The 17,267-nt window shown below is 41.4% G+C and overlaps 1 protein-coding gene across 4 annotated transcripts in view; it reads right to left on the bottom strand.

The window, feature by feature from the left end:
• Positions 1-13,074, bottom strand: part of slc8a4b (solute carrier family 8 member 4b) — an 83,692-nt gene extending 70,618 nt beyond the window's left edge. The window contains exon 1 of one of the 4 annotated variants that reach the window (XM_056442240.1): positions 12,988-13,074. The gene's annotated coding sequence lies outside the window, so the exon portion shown is untranslated. The remainder of the gene's footprint in view (positions 1-12,987) is intronic. The other 3 variants (XM_056442241.1, XM_056442234.1, XM_056442235.1) reach the window with 3 other exon arrangements.
• Positions 13,075-17,267: the final 4,193 nt, after the last annotated feature.

Below are 17,267 nucleotides of genomic sequence, written 5' to 3'. Positions count from 1 at the left end.
CTGCAGGTCCGGCGGTCGATGTGACCTAACTGAGGCAGGCATGAAAGAGCTTTTGAAGCATTCAACACTCGCCCGACATCCTTCTAAACCAGCAGATCTGAGAACAACGGGCATTCATTACAGACGCACTCACACACTCCACTGCACAGACACCCTCGAATGTTCTCCCACACACACACAAAACACACTGGTTTGTCTTAATGTTCCTACTTTCTCGCTCATGCATATTTTATGTGTCGGCCCATGCATGTTAGTCGTGTGTACTCATATCGTAAACAGCATGTGTGCCATTTTAATCTGTGGGGGTGTGCATGGGAAATTTCCGAGATAACGCACAACACGTACTAGTAGTCTTGGAAGCCAATAATTGGCCACATGCTCATTGTGAGAGTGTGAAGAAGCACGTGATGCCCGCTTGTGTGTGTGTGCGCCTGCACATGTGTGCGTGTATTAGAGCTTGATATCGACTTTGATCGGTCTGAAAGCATGTTTGAAGCTGCGATTGAGAGCCAAGCAAGCAACAGATTGACACGATGGTGATGGCAGAGGAGCAGAGGAGGACGTTAGGAGATGAAGGAAAGGTAAGGAAGGGAGCAGACGATAAGAGGAACGAGTAATCGGAAAACAATGCAGAGGAGGAAATGAGAAAAGTGTCAGCGGGACCTGTAGGCTGTAAAGGCCGGAGAGGTTTGTTGGAGTATCGAGAGACTAAATGTTGAAGTGTGTATGAATGTGTTATCTACCTCGAGATTACGCATATATTAGAGAATGAACTAGATGAACATGGCCCAGAGACATCATGAGAGAGAGGAATAAAGTGAATGCCAGCCAGTGGAGAACGACTATTAATGATCATCCCGGAGCAGTTTCTATAGCAAGGAGTGTGTGTGCGTATGTGTGTGTGTGTGTGTGTGTGTGTGTGTGTGTGTGTGTACTGTCTGATGTTGAGAGGTAATGGCGGCACCATTCATTGCTCGGGACTCAAGGATATGCATTGTTGCAGCTTGTGCAATTTGGACGTAACAATCTTTGAATAAACAATAAATAAGCGACATCGCACCATAGAGCAGCGTCAAACCGATAAAATAGGGGATATAGACGTACACTACCGTTCAAAAGTTTGGGGTCACTTAGAAATGTCTTTATTTTTCAAAGAAAAGCACTGTTTTTTCAATAAAGATAACATTAATCAAAAATACACACTATACATTGTTAATGTGGTAAATGACTATTCTAGGTGGAAACGTCTGGTTTCTAATGAAATATCTCCATAGGTGTATAGAGGCCCATTTCCATCAACTATCACTCCAGTGTTCTAATGTTCTAATGTCAGGACTGTGAACTCCGACCTCACCAGGACCCCCACATAGACCCACACAACTGCCCCTCTTAGGCACACACACACACACACACACACACACACACTTACTGTAAATATTGTGTTGTTTTTTATTTGTAAATAGTGTGTACTTGTTGCCCTTGCACATTCCTGCTGAGCATTGCCACTTTCATTTCACTGCACACCCTGTGTGTGTATGTGACAAATAAAACATCTTGAATCTTGAATCTTGAATGGTACATTGTGTTTGATAATCGCCTCAGAAGACTAATGTCTGATTAGAAAACCCTTGTGCAATTATGTTAGCACAGCTGAAAACAGTTATGCTGGTGATATAAGCTATACAACTGGCCTTCCTTTGAGCTTGAAGTTTGAAGAACAAAATTAATACTTCAAATATTAATCATTATTTCTAACCTTGTCAATGTCTTGACTATATTTTCTATTCAATTTTCAATTCATTTGAGAAATAAAAGTGAGTTTTCATGGAAGACACGAAATTGTCTGGATGACCCCAAATTTTTGAACGGTAGTGTATATACGCTCAGTTTTATAGAGAGGTGTTTGACCTATTGATATTCATGAGTTGACAATGTATCAAACACACCAGTCAGAATGCGGTGTAATTATCATTTAGCATCGGGGTCCGATATGAACACAACATGTTCTGCCAATGTTAGATTTCTGGGATGTTGGTGTTTGTGATTTTTTTCCTACTGGTTTAAATGATGTCACATACTTTTATACACCATCGCACCTTACATAATAAATTATATCTTCAGATCTTTTATCTAAACTTAAACTTTTTTTAATTTTTGCTTAATGTTTTGACTATTTAATTTCTAGGTATTGTGTTAAGTAGTAATTAGCTAGCAACTGATTGCAGATTTATAATTTCACATGTTATAGGTTAATAATTACTTAGGTTTTCTCGACACTGTGCATGTTTCCAAGCTTCAGGCCAGACTGTCACATCAATGGCCGTTCAAAGGAAAGATGCTGGCATGGAGCTGTAATGTTTTAATCAAAGGTCTGCTCTTTTGCTTTGGTGTTGCCACCTCGCCCCAATATTTAATAGATCTATATCCAGCATCAGTTGCTACTGCAAGTCATTCCATTACACGGTTGCATGATTCTCAATTCTGATTGGTTGGTGCGTGTCCATAAATTGTATGCAATGTAATGTATAATAGCAGAAGGTGTTTAACCACTCATCCTAATAAACAATCTATTTATTTAATCTTGAATGTGATATTGTGTGTGCTCTCCATGCATACCTAAATTAATATATCTAATGGGAAGCAGTGGCCAGGTGTTTTGTGATTCCTCATTAGTCTCAAACTAAATGGAAACTGTACAAAAGCCTCGGAGCAGCTGTGGACCACATGCTGTGACAGTGTAAGCCAGGCTTTAACTGGTGTTTGTCAGCTATCCAACAGTGGCTTTAGATGAGATCCCCTTTATGTAATGTATGCAATCTTATAATGCATATTATACGAATGGTATTACGCAAGACACAATCCGCATAATTATCCCCCGGCGTTCTATGGATAGGCAGTCGTGGATAGGTTTTGTTTGAACGCACACGCACTCTGCTCTCCCCGAGCACAAGTCATATTGCAGATGTTCAAATCCAGTGTCTGCCAGCCTCCGTTTTTGTTTGTTTTTGCTTCTGTATGTGTGTGTGCGTGTATGTGTGTGTGTGTGCGTGTATGTGTGGGTGTGTGTGTAAGTGTGTGTGTGTGTGAGTACTGTCTGATGTTGAGAGGTACTGGCAGCACGGTGCTCAGACTTCCGTCCCTTGCAAATGTCACACACAGAGGGGATAGCAGAGAGCCTGAGGGAGCTAGCTAGCTACACACACACACACACACACACACACAGACACACACACAAACAGTTATCATCCATAATTAAATGAATGTGAGAATGAACATTTAAACTCAAAATACTCAAAGATGCTTCCACGCAGGCTGTTCTATAGTGTTTCTTCACTCGTATGGATTTATTTTTGCGACAGTGACTTGGTGACACACACACACACACACACAGCGTGTAGGCTGTGTGCTTTTTCTGCTGCTGGGCCCTGAAGACACAATAACTCACATGTGTTCAGTTCACAACTATAAGTCGTCACACTCTTGGAACACACATGTAACTTTCCATGACACAGACCTATACATACAAGCACTATCTGTCTCTGGAACTCACGTCGTGAGCACCGGCCGAGCCTTAGTGTGGTCACCCTGGTCGTCCGTACCCCCGAATATCAAAGAAATCCAGATTTGAGCGGACCAGCTATCACTTTATGAATAAAGCTTCACAAACCGAGTATTAGGAGAAGGAATGGACTATGGATGACACGAGAACCGATACTTTGGTACCAAATCAAAGCACAAATTCTGATAACGTGACGATATTTTTTTTTCTACTACTACTACTTTTTTAAATTTGTATCGTGGTATCAAATTGGGTACCAGAAATCTCACTTGTATGGGTATCATGACATCCCTAATATGGACAAAATGCTACCTGTATACGACAAGGGGAAGGATGTGTTCAATGAATCTCCTCCAGCCATAATTCATAAGGAGTTGGCACTCGTCAGCTCTATTCCTGGTCTTTAATACACTTTTTAATTTAAAAAGTAAATACCCACTTAGTAAATCACTGCTTATTCAAACGAATGCCAAATAGAGTTGTGTCACATTGTGTGTGTGTCCGTGTGCTTGTGCATGCGTGTGTGTGTGTTGTGTGCCAGTCAGCTTGCCAAGAAGCAGTACAGTTTGATACCAGAACAGATGGATAACATACACATGCTTTATTTCTTTGTGCTCAGGAAACGGAGCAGTCGTAAAACTTTTGAAGTTAAATGATCTAAAAATCTTTCATCAGCACAAAAAAGACATGTTGCCCTTTCTTTATTTCAGTAGGAGGAGTAGTAGGAGGAGGAGTAGTAGTAGGAGTAGTAGTAGTGTAGTAGTAGGAGTAGGATTAGTAGTAGGAGTATTAATAGGAGTAGGAGTAGTAGTAGTAGTAGTAGTAGTAGTAGTACAAACATTTTCTAAACTTGAACTGGCCAGGATGAAGAGACATGGCGCTGTATTTGCACAGCACAGATGGAGATGTGCATTGTCTGTAAAAGAGAGACATAGCAATAGCATGACAACAGAGTGGATTATGGTTATTTAAGAGCTCCGGACGTCCACTCCTGCGTCATTACATTTTGTAATGTTTCCCCATTCATGTCTCTATCACTTGTAATCCTCATCCCTTTTTCAAACCAACCAGACAATCCTCACCCCCCACCCCCCCCCGCCCACACACACACACACACAAACAGACTCAGCACCTGCTCCAATGAATCCGACACTTGCAAGATTTCACAATCACACATGCATGCACTCTTGAACACACTGTCTCTCTCTCTCACTCACACACATACACACACACATATATACACACACGCATTGCATGCAGAAACCCCCCGCAGCCATGCATGCAATGTGGCTGGACAGCTTGTATGTGTGTGTGTGTGGACTCTTATCAGATTATATAAACGAGGTTTCGGTTAATGCTGCTGTGACAGATTACTGGGAAAGGGGAGGGTATAACCGCCAGGACGAGAACACAACAAACTAGAATGGGCACTCGGTAGAGCGCATACCTTCGCATATCACAAGATTGGGCATTGAATTATGAACATTTTGGCATTAGTTGCATGCCAATTGGACAAAAATGTATCCTGCTATGGTAAAAAAAAAAGATGTTGACCTTTCCATGACCTTGACCTTGACCTTTGACCCGATTGATCCCAAAATCTAATCAAATGGTCCCTAGATAATAACTAATCATCCCAACAAATTTCATGCGATTCGGTTCAATACTTTTTGAGTTTTGCGAATAACACGCATACAAATAAATAAATAAATAAATAAATACACGGCGATCAAAACATAACCTTCCGCATTTTCAATGCGAAGGTAATAAGTAAATTAGGAAATATGGATGACAATTGAATGGGTGTTGAGCTTGACAGGTAGAGACAGTAATAGGGACATAACATGGAGTCATGGACATTATACAGAAGAGGGGTGAAAGAGAGGAGAGATAACGGTAGTGAACAACCCAGGAGTGGAGTGACAGAGAGAGAAGACCAGGTGAGGAGGCCATAGTAACGCTGAAAGAGAGGAGAGGAAGCCAGACAGAGAGGGGGATTGTGGGATGTGAGTGGACAGAATAAGAAAGAGACTGATGGAGAAGGACATAAAGGAGTAGACTTTATGAGAAAAAAGACAAGAATGGAGGTAATCTGAGAAAAGACGCAAGAGTGGGAGCGACAATATATGAGGGGAACAAAAGAACAAAGAGAAAAGAGGTGGAAGGAAGGGAAATACAAAAAATATATAGCTATTCCTTTTCCAGTGTCATAATTAATCACAGACCCAGGCTGGGGCTATAAAGCTAGAGATTCAGCTCTTAATGTTGTGTTTACAGCGTGTTCTGCTGTGGCAACACAGCCCAAACTGGGTCCTCTGATGAGCCTTTTTTTCCAGCATCTCTTCTGACACGTTTAAGTATATGCAAGTTGTTATATGAGGTTAAATCAGCCTGCAGTGAGGCAGAAAGAAAACACACAACATGGGGCAATTATCTTGTTTTGGTGGTTTGGGGAACCGGAGCATTGTTGATGGATGTTTAATTGTAACGTTGGGGATGTGCCTGTACTCGATGCTCCACCCGTTCGACGCCGCTCTGCACTCCAATGTGCCGATGGAGGCCCGCATGTCGGATTAAGTCGTAGTTTTCATTTACAGGTTTTGCCCTCAACTTATTCTAAATGTTATCTTGCCACACTGCTAGACAGCAGGTTGACGTTTTAGGATGAAAACTAATTGGAGGAAAGTGCTTCTTCTGAAAAGTTGAAATGTATCCATGAACCAACTATTGCAGTTTGCGGCAATTGGATCGGTGTCTTTGATTCAGTACGCAACAGACACACACACACACAAATAGTAGTGTATATATATATATATATGTGAGAGAGAGAGAGAGTTAAACTCGAGGGAGGACAGACATGGAGACAGGAGAGATGAAGAAAATTAAAGAGTAAAAGCTGTAAAAACAGGGTGGAGATGGAAATAGGAAAGGAAATAACAGGGCAGAGAACAAGGAAAAGAAGTAGAAGGAGTGGCAAACAGAGAGAAGAAACAAATCTGTGCTTCATCTGTTCGACCGTAGCCACCGGGGACGTCACGAGAACCAATACTTTGGGACCAAGTCGATGACAAAATGTGAAAACACAGCGGTACTCAGAAAACTGTAATAAAGGAGGGTATGTTGAAGATAGGATTTATTGTTTTTGTTTTCGCTTTTTACCATTGGGTATCGAAAATTGTAAAATTGGAATTTCACTGACAACGCTTTCGACTACCTCGTTTCTGTTATTGTGACATCCCTGGCAGCCGCTTCAAAGAGGCTCTTACGCTCCTCATTTCAACTTCAACGCTCCAGAATCCTCGTAAAAAAGAAAAGAACAGTTTTCTGCAAACTGTTCCCTTCGCATCACACCTGCTCAACCTGCCTATTCAGAAAAGCGTGAAAGGTCATTGTATTCTTCATCAGTGCCCATTTTCACAGTTGATTTGAGCATTTGAAAAGAGCAGATTGTGCTGAATCTGGTCTCCGACGGCGACCGAGAAAAGGGACAAAAGCGATTAATTTTTTTCTTCCTCCTCCGTCTTTCAGAAATTAGTCATTTTTCTCCACTTAGTGCCGTCTCGTGCTGCGTGTGTGTGTGTGTGTGTAGGGATGTTCGAGGATATTCTGTCTTGTAACTACATGTACAGAAAAGTACTCACGGTCCATACGTCTACATTTCTAAATTTAAAACGCGCATCTTCTGTGACGTCTACGCCTAGCGTCAACATTTTGGGGTTTTAGAGCACCGAAAACTGAGGGATTTGAAAACGCTCCCAAGGACGGATACGTTTGCAAACTCCGGGGTTACGTCCTCGTGTGGACGGAGAGGAACAAAGTTTGGAAACGATGACGTAGACGCCCGCTTTCACTACTCTCGTGCTGCGTGGACGGAGATCACTTCTTAACTGTCCTGTTACCTTTAGGGTCAATTTGACCCCATTTAATGTTTAATGTCGGTGTTCTTTGGGGTCAATTTGACCCCAGGCTATTTTTCACTGTGTCAAACATATAAGAAATATCAACTTTTTTATATATTTAAAGGGCTATTTAGGTAGTCAACAAACAAACATAAAGTACCTCACACTTAAACTTGGAAAACAATATTTATTCTAATAATTTTCTGGAGGTTTTAATTGCTGGGGTCAAATTGACCCCAAGGGTAAAATATGTCAGTAAATATAAAGGTAACAGGAGGGTTAAACATTGAATGGGGTCAAATTGACCCTAAAGTAACAGGAGGGTTAAACAATGCTGAAACGCCGTATGAACATAAGAGTGTGGATGTAGCCTGAGAGGACATTGCAGGATTAATCTTTAAAGATGGAGGAGATAAACTGATCAAGAGATCCTGACGATTGATCAGGGTCATGCATCTTAACATTTCTATTCAAGTATTCGCTAAAATGTGTTTATCAGTTTGAACACTGTTTGGGAAAAAAAGATTACTGCTTCAATAGTTTCATAATATTCTTTCAAATAAGGCATTAGAATTGAGGGTGTATTCTTTAAACTGAGACCATAGCTATTGAATTCTTACAATTTTAAAGTCTAATATACAAGTTATAAAACACACCATTGCTCAACTCGGTACATTGAGGGATTGGCTCCTTAGTCTGTTAGAACCAATAGCTTGAGGGAGCTGATGTAAGCAAACTTCATGCTGAATAAATGAGATTTGCTGACTGAAGGACTTTTACGATAGTTTTGGCCTATTATCCTGCAATTGATGCGAAGGACGCTGCTGTTAAAAAAACTAAATGAAGTTACATAGGCTTAGGCTATAGGGAAAATATATCCACATTCATAACAGTACAGAGCCCCTGTATAGCAGTGTGCCCCTTTCTTATGTTCTATAGGACACCAGCTGTTTGCTTCATGAGGAATTTTCGCAAGACTTTTCTTTTGGTGCACTTAACTTTTCTGCACCTGTGTCATATGTTACAGTTATTGATGACTGCTTCAAAAAAGTCTCTTTAATCCCATATAGGCCTTGCTGTGGAATTGCATCTCTTTTGAGGAGACTGTACATGGAGGACCTGCTACCTCTGACTGTGATGGATTGTTCCTTGTTTGATTGATGAGCCCTGCTGGAAAACTGATGCATCTGGAAACAATGTTATCTACATTCAACACTTGCCAGGGGATAAGTCAAATACGAAGAAATGCATCTGTATTGAAGAGGATTTCTCCTTTAGCGCTGCTCTCAGCAACCACATTCAGTCGTGCCCTCTTATTCATAAACATAAATATAGAGCTGGACCTTTAATGTATTTAATGAAACCAAAAAGGTGGTAGGAAGAAATGATTGCTTTATGTCTATGATGTATAGAGCAAATAAATTCACCCTCTGTTGAACATAAATATACGAAAACATAAAATAGAGCGAGTTCGGAAAATGCATTTACCACTTCTAGGTGGAGGAGAGCAATACTGCAAGATCCCACTGTCCTCTCTGGTTTGATCCATATGAGGACTAAACAAAAATGGTGCATGCAGCAGTCAGTGCTTCAAGCCAAAAAACACGGCTAATTTCTTGATTTTCAACCTCACCCCTGAAGGACTAAGAGAGTGCGAGGGCATAATCAGTCCGCCGTGCCAGTGGGATCACTGGTGGTGCCTCAGGAACTGCCATCCAGCTTGGAAATTACATCATTTGGCAATAAAGCTGTAAAATGAATCTCTGAAGTGATGATTTGGGAGTGATTGGAAACTGAGGGGAATGAATGATGTGAGATACCCGGCCATCCTGCTGGGCCCCACGAGAGCAATCAGGGGGATATTGGATTGGCACTACTCATCTTTATTGTTTTTGGGGTGTTACATTCAGGATCAATCTGAAGCCCATATTGTTCATGCCCTCTGGGTAAGTGATTATTGATTATTTTTTAAATTTTTTAAGGCCCTACTTCACATTGTGTTAAACACATTTTAACTCTTCTCTTACATCAAGTGTTTCCCAACCAAATCAGCCGTTAGGGTCATGTTTTCTAATTGTATGGCTCGCTGTGACAAATGCCTGCACGGACTGTAAAGTTTTGGGTTTGTCAGACTATAGTTTCAGAGGAGCGCAACCCGTAGCTTTCATTAACAGTAGACTCTCGTCCACAAAGTGTTGAGCTGCCTATATGTGACGCGGCATTCGGGCAGAATATTGGGCACTTTCCATGAATGTCAAATAAAACAAATAAAACAAAACAGGAGAGGCCAATGGATTTGTGCCGCAGCCGGAGAGGAGATGAGCACTGTGATATATCACTGTCCCCACATCCATTTGTTATAGCCACTTAATTAATCAGCCCGTAGGCCTCAAGGGGGAACTCCCGCTTAGGTTGCAGTAAGATTAAATGCCTCTCGGAATCACCGGTAAAATAGTGGCAATCCAAACGCATGAAGGAGATGGAGTGGACTTTTTAAAATTTTGATCCAGGTCACAATTCAAACACACACAAAAACTCATTTGAAATGTAGTTGGCGAGCCGGTTAGAAAGCCTGAGCTGAGAGCTGCAGGTTTAATGAAACCAGGCTGTATTGCATTGCATCAAGCCCAAAGTACTTATTACTCGATGAATAATAAGTTATTATGATATCAGATATAGCAATGATACATTGTGTAGACATACAAACAAACCAATATTTTATAAAAACGTTTTATACATTATTTTTTTTTCATTTTTATTTCATTATATTTTTTTATTTTGCTTGTATTTCATAACGTAATATTTCTCCCAATTACACTTTTATAAAATGTTAATGACATATGATACTTTTCAGCCAATCACATGATATGTATTTCAAATGTCTTTTTAAATGTATTTATTATTATTGAACACCCTGGGGCCCCATGCGGGCAATGGACAACATCTGATGAATGTGAACACTTTTTGGAAATCAATAAGGCCGCCGCCATCAGGAACTGTTTCAGGCCTGGAGGCCATAAGGGGGCCATAAATATAAAAAAATATAAATTTAAAGGCCGTTCTGTGAGATAGGAAAAAGCCTAAAACGATCACAGATTATAACGTGTTATTTCTCCTCTAGTAAAATTTTTAGAGGCCTATTCTTCTTCCCCTTCTTTATTTCTTCTTTTTCTACTTACAAGTCATTGTCAACATCATTTTCGTCCTGACACCATTCAGAACACAAGGCATCTCCCCAGTAACAGCATTAACAGCGTATAACACCCACACACAAACACACACGGGAGCGAAGAGGATTATGACCGCGAGGACTTTCCTGTCCCGTCCCAGCCAGACAAGCCATTCTGACAGGCCTGGGATCCCAGGGGTCAGTACTGGTAACAACACAAGTAACAGAGCAGTGCCAGCAATCCGCGTAACCAGATTAACGTGGACAAGAATAGAGGCCAAGATGTGGGTTACCACCTTCTCAAGCCGGTTTGTTGTCATTAATTCATGGATTAGTTGAGGATACAGTGCAGGAAAGGAAGTGACAGACATTAACAGAGTAAGCCTGGGATATGTTTAGCACCAGCACAAAAACACAAACACAGATGTAAACTAGAAATGTGACAACCTGACCAAATCAATGTTGGCATTTCTAGGATTAGGCCTTTGACAAAATAATGAATAAATGCATGTGTTTTAATGTCCAAACACCTGGTTTCTCTGGACTTGCAGTCATTTACAGACACAGCTCACCCAGGATAAACAACTGGATGGATGGAACAGAATCAACACGGGTGGCAGGGGAGCCCCAACACACACACTGCTGTGTCTCGGCTATAGTTGAGAGCACTTTTGCTTGTTTCATTCATTCAAACTCGGAGGCTCATGGAAATGTACTCAGAATCTTAAACACGGCTTCATCTTGTCTCAAGAAGTTGTTTCTCTGCCGTGACCTAGAAAACAAAGACTCAACTTATTCTCCTTTAATCATTAAATCATGCAATAGTGCTGCCAGGCACCCTTTGCATGCTCAGAATAGTCCAAAATGTGTTATCACCACACGGCAGACTTGGCCCACACTGGCTCTGGTCAGTGAAAGCCCACTGGGTAGTAGCAGACAGCTCGACGGCACCAAAGCTGCTTAACACAAAGACGTATTGTTGCTGATGGAAGCTGAAAAACATTTTGAGATTTGCAAATCGATCTATATTCACTTGCTGAGACAGCTTGGGTGTTTTTTAATTATTGAGAGGCATACATATCTTTGTGTTAATTATTTATCCTTGAGTTTCCATCCTTGATGGAAAAAGTCCTCAATAAGATCATCACGCTGCCAAAGGGTAAAATTACCACCATCATCTTCATCATCATCATCAACATGTCTGCCGCCATTGTGAATTCATATTGGCACCATCTTCTTCGTGATCATCATCACTATCATCACTGTCATCATGGCGCCCTTAGCTCAGCCATAACCATCACCATCAAAACTCCCATCACAACCGTTTTAATTATCATCACCAGCATCATCACTCTACTCCTCCTCCTCCTCCTCATCATCAGCATACCACCATTATCAATCAATCAGTACATCTTAATTTGCATAACACTAGAGCTTTAAATTTTGAGTAATGAGAAATGATACAAATATAGTCATAATAAAAACCATTAAAATCCAACAATAACACCACCACCAGTCTACCATTATCATCATCATCATCATCATCATCATCATCATCATCATCATCCCCAAAACTCTCATCATCATTATGACCAGCACAACCATCATCACCAACATACATTTCTCAAACAAGCATGTCAACACAATGATCCCTGCACGCTCTATGTATGAAATAAAGAAAACTGCTATTGTACATTTCAATTTAATCAATTTCATCATCATCACCATCATCATCTTCATCGTTAATCCCGCCCGCCGTCTTTTCCTTCAGCATCACATTACCCAAATGCATGTCGCTGTTTGGCTACAGTTCCGTTCCTCTCGTGCACCCTGACCCGTCACTACCCCTGACCTTAATCTCCCTCCCCGGCCACCGGCATCACAGCCTGCGCGCTCCGCTACCCCGCTCCGCAGGGCAATACCCCTGCAGCTTTGGGGAAATGTAACTCACCGACCTCCAGCGAGGCTCTCTGATGGAGACAGCGCGCGGGGTAAACGCTTAATTGGAGCGGTACTGAAAACGCGTCTCCCGGACAGCTCGGGGTTCTGCGGCGCCACACTACTGAGAGAGACCCCATATCACGCCCGATAGATTTCTTCCGCGACCTCTCCCTGGAAGCTCTGCGATCACCCGCCGCCTGATCTCAGCCTGGCAGGTTCCGTGCTCCTTGTTTACGCATGAATGCACCGATCCGCCGCAATTAACTGGACTGTCTAAGGGACTGCGCCTCGCGCTTCACATGTGTGCACTTCTTACACGCTCCGTCTGTCTCCTCTCCTCACACATGCCACCAACAGAAAACAGCAATCATGATACATGCATAATAAACACATTCATAATAATAGTAGCTAATACGCACGTTGTTTGCGTCTTCTCACCGGTGCGGTACTGTGGAAGAAGCCCAGGATACATTCATTCACTCATCCCTGTATCTGTTCATTGTTCCATCCGCTCCGTCCCTCATCCAGCAGCTGAATAAGCGGCTCCTCTCCACTGAAACGGCGCCGACAGAGGGAGCACGCGCATTTCACCCGTTGGCTCACTCGCGCGCTCTTGCGCCCTCCTCAGTCTCTCTCTCTCTCGCGGGATAAGACAGAGAGCTATTTCTTTGTGTGTGTGTGTGTGTGTGTGTGTGTGTGTGTGTGTGTGTGTGTGTGTGTGTGTGTGTGTGTGTGTGTGTGTGTGTGTGTGTGTGTGTGTGTGTGTGCGTGTGTGTGTGTTTGCAGGACGAATGTGAACCAAAGGAGCATGCACTCGATTCGATTGATCCATAATTAAATGCGTCACGTTCTGCCACTTCCTCAGAGAGTGTTGCCATTTCCCATCTGACACCATGAACATTATCCCGTGACTTACCTGCTTTGCCAATCATGACTGCCACACCCATCTACACACCTTTTACCAGCTTCACACACATGCTTTGCCTGGACCTCCCCGTCTATACCTCCTCACATGCATCACCCAATCACCCATGCAGCTTTCTGAATATTGACTAATCGTTATTATAAATGTAGTATTTTGAAAAAGTTGACTTGTAGTTGTTTACCAAAAATCGTTACCAGAAAACAGCTAAATAAATTGTGGGAAGGTGTGAAAATGCTGAGCATAATTAAATGAATAACTTGAATTGGGAATTCATTTTTACCAAAATCCTAAATGTATCTTAGTTTGAATGGGAATGAGTGCTGTTCAGCATCACCTCTCCAGAGGAGGTTGCAAAGAGGATAGCATACGGTGAGATGAGAAGGGAGGGGGTGAGGGGGAGAGAGATGGATGAGGAGGGGAAAAGGCATATAGAAAGTTGAAAATGAAAGACTATAAAGAAAAGAGGAGGAAAGGAAAAAACAGCAGAAATGAGGGGAGAACATAACAGGGTGGCGAGGAGGCAGAGAAGATGAGAAAAGTACAGCGGGAGATGGGAAGGAGAGCCGATGTAAATAATGAGAGAGGGAAGAGGAGTATACGCATTATCCGTCTTTCCGACACAGTTGATCAGAGTTGTGTTTCAGCGTGAAGCATGGCCTTTACACCGCGAGCTAATTCACACCCCGAGGGGACATCACACACACACACTGAACAATTCCAGCTCAACTCTTACTTGGCCGAGAGAACATACACACACACACACACACACACACACACAACCATCCACATCCAATGCGAAATGCATAAATGTATGACTGGACGAACAAGCACATTTGCCCACATATAACAGAAGCAGTACAAAATATGCATGAAAGAACAATACACAGAAGCACACGTGCAGACACGACACATCCACCGGGCCCACACAGTTCTATTAAAGCTTCTATTAAAGCGTGGAATTAACAAATAACATAGAGATAAGTGTTGGGAAATAGGGATATATTCTTCCTCAGAATAAGTGGAAAGGCAAAGATGCTTTCCCTTTTATGTGTGTTTTTAATGCTCTATTGTTTTATTATTGTCAAGAAATCCCATGAAATGACCAGTCAGTCAGTTTGTCTCAACAATGTCAAACTCAGATGTGCTCTTAGTTGTTGGACAAGGATTGAACTCTGAGACACTTGGCTGGATGGTTCAACAAAACTCATGGGAGGGTGCTGTTCAATTCCCCCTTTCATAGAGAACCCTAGCCTAACTCAACCAAAGTGCTTTTATGTGTTGTTATGGGCTCCTCTCTGGGACCCAGAGAGGAGCCAAAAAAGTTGCTCCAGAACTGGTAAAAGTTCCAGCAACTTGTTTCCGACAATTTTAATAAAGGCTTAAATTGCAAGGGGTTGAACTTCCCATCTTGCCAGTGAAGCAAATAAATATTGCATATATATATACAGTATATACTGTGTGTATGTGTGTATGTATATATATATATATATATAGCATTGAGAGGGGTCGATGTTTCTTTTTAACATTTAACACTACAAGCCATTAATTAACTGCCCGAGAATTTACCCCTGAGACACTTGTGTCAATAGAACTGGAAATGGCAATTTGCTCCCTGCTGCAGGGTGAGTCCCAATTGATTGGAAAGTAAAAAGGATGCACAACAACAAGCTTCTCATACTCACAATGCAGACATGACGGTCTCAAGCCCCCCTGTCTGTTTCTGGTGGATGAAATGCCATTTAATAAATCCAACTCATTGTCATTTATACATAATAAATTGACACAATCAAAATACGTTCAAAGTAAAAACAACTAATAATAGAATAACCATGATTACACAACACAGCATTCCTAACGGCGCTGTGTTTCCTCTTCTCAGCACAGCATCATATGATTACCGATTCAGAGCCTTTTAACCCTCCCCCATCGCATCAAAGTGTGGATCTGCCTGCCTCACTACGTTGCCAAACAAACCACGATGATATCTTCAGAGAAAGCTTCATTTTACCCAGTTTCTATGGCAATGAGGGCAAAAGCAGACAGAGCCTTCCGTCTTATTACTGTAACATATCTGAAAACGATGACTATAGCACGGCACATATTTGAAAGCAGCGGTGTGAACCGTTTCTACCTTGAGGATAATTACTGTTTTCCATAAAATTTTAAGCTGGTACTTTAGCTTGAGACTCTTTAAAATGGTGGCCCATCTGTTATGTCACAGGATGATTCAAGCTTGTAATCTCATTATGGTTTATTAGTACGAGATTAGTCCAAAATATATATAAATAGTTTGGTTCTGCAAAAACCAACACACTTCATTTCAGAAAAGGCATTTTTTCTAAACATCTAAACATATTTAATTTCTATTTCTACAATACTTTGTTACTTTGTGAGCAGCATAGCAGCAATTAGAGATGCATTCAAGGTGAACACTGTAACACTCACACTTTTTACACTCTTGCTGCTGATGCTCACAGCTCAGCTCAGAGTAAAACAGCCTTTTATTTTACATAACATGCAATAACCAATTAGTATCTGGGACTGTTGCTCTTGGCCTCAGGCTCATTTGTTAAATGTGTATGAGAAAATATATGTTTCTTGTCCAACTTACGCGAACATGTCATCATGACGTTAAGGTCTCTTGATCAATTCATTTTTTCTCGAGAAGTAATTAATGAGAATTTCGACAGTACATATCCGCAATACATAAATTACCTCAAAAATACCACATTCTGATTAGCCACGGTCAAGCACATTTCGAGGCGATGCCCATTAGTCGGTGCCAAAAAGACAGCAGTCTTACATCCATGCAGATAAATACAGACTGAAATCCAAATGATTAATTAAGTTCCCTCAGCCGCAAGCGTTAAGATGAAAGGTTCGGGAAATAAAAGTAGGAAATGGTTTTTTTCTGTGCAGCAGAGCTGTTGCACCTGTAAAAAGACTTCTTAAGAGGCGCTGTTTTCAAACTGCTTTTGGTCTGACTCCCTGGATGACTGCACATGCTGCTCTCTGTCATGCATTCCACACTCTTTGGCAGACAAACAGTTGGCGCTGCAAAAAAAGCCAGTTAAAATCTGGGCTAAGGAAGAATCCTTTACAGTGACGTGGCCCTGTTGCAGCTCCAGAGTCGCTTTTGTCGTCAAAATACAGCGTTCAATGTACCTCACAGTAAGCACCAATTCAGCACACTTGCTACTGTGTTGTTTCTCAAATCTTACATGTGTTTCGGTTGTGGGGAGGATTATTAACTTCACATTGAAAATGCGGAAGGTTATGTTTTGATCGCCGTGTATTTATTTATATATTTATTTATTTATTTATTAATTTATTTATTAATTAATTTATTTGTTTGCGTGTTATTCGCATAACAAAAAAAGTTTTAGACCGAATCGCATGAAATTTGGTGGGATGATTGGTTATTATCCGGGGACCATTTGATTAGACTTTGGGATCGATCGGGTCAAAGGTCAAGGTCAAGGTCATGAAAAGGTCAACATCTTCTTTTTACCATAGCACGGTCAATTTTTATCCAATTGGCATGCAACTAATGCCAACATGTTCATAATTCAATGCCCAAATTCTAGTTATGGCTGTACCTACTGTGCAGCTCCCAAGAGTGAATATACTTATAGAATTTGTTATGTAAGGAGATTGACACCATTTTTATGTCTGTGCTCTAAATAGAAGCTACTGCCAGCTGCCTGTTCACTTAGCTTAGCAAGAAGGCTCTGAAAACCAGAGGATGCTAGCCTTGCTCTATTAACAAAATCC

The sequence above is a fragment of the Pseudoliparis swirei genome, chromosome 21, assembly GCF_029220125.1.
Source record: "Pseudoliparis swirei isolate HS2019 ecotype Mariana Trench chromosome 21, NWPU_hadal_v1, whole genome shotgun sequence".
Taxonomy (NCBI): Eukaryota; Metazoa; Chordata; class Actinopteri; order Perciformes; family Liparidae; genus Pseudoliparis; species Pseudoliparis swirei.
This window is presented reverse-complemented; position numbering and strand designations above follow the sequence as displayed.